The sequence below is a fragment of the Narcine bancroftii genome, chromosome 3 (assembly GCF_036971445.1).
Source record: "Narcine bancroftii isolate sNarBan1 chromosome 3, sNarBan1.hap1, whole genome shotgun sequence".
In the NCBI taxonomy this organism is placed as follows: Eukaryota; Metazoa; Chordata; class Chondrichthyes; order Torpediniformes; family Narcinidae; genus Narcine; species Narcine bancroftii.
Genome location: NC_091471.1, coordinates 328,248,519 through 328,248,934, shown reverse-complemented (window position 1 = coordinate 328,248,934; position 416 = coordinate 328,248,519).

Sequence of the window (416 nt, the reverse complement as noted above, 5' to 3'; positions counted from 1 at the left end):
ATTATATACAGGTTCAAATTATCACATGCTCATCATTTTCTAGAGCGTACCAGAATGTAAAGAAGCAAATCTGCAGATGCTGGGGGTTTTTGATGGGATGGGAAAGAGAGGTTCAGCTATGATGAGCCTTGAGGTGTGTGAATGGATGGTGCGGAGAGAGTTTCTCCCAATGTCTGACCCTGGGTTTATGAGATGGGACGGGGCAGAGGGATCTACACTCTGTGTCTGACCCCGGGAGTGTGTGATGGGACGGTGTGGAGGGATCTTCACTCTTTGTCTGACCCTGCAAGTGTGTGATGGGACGGTGGAGAGGGAGCTTCACTCTGTGTCTGACTCCAGGAGTGTGTGATGGAACGGTGTGGAGGGAGCTTTACTCTGTGTATGACCGCTTTTTTACCTTTAGCAAAGGTGATTCA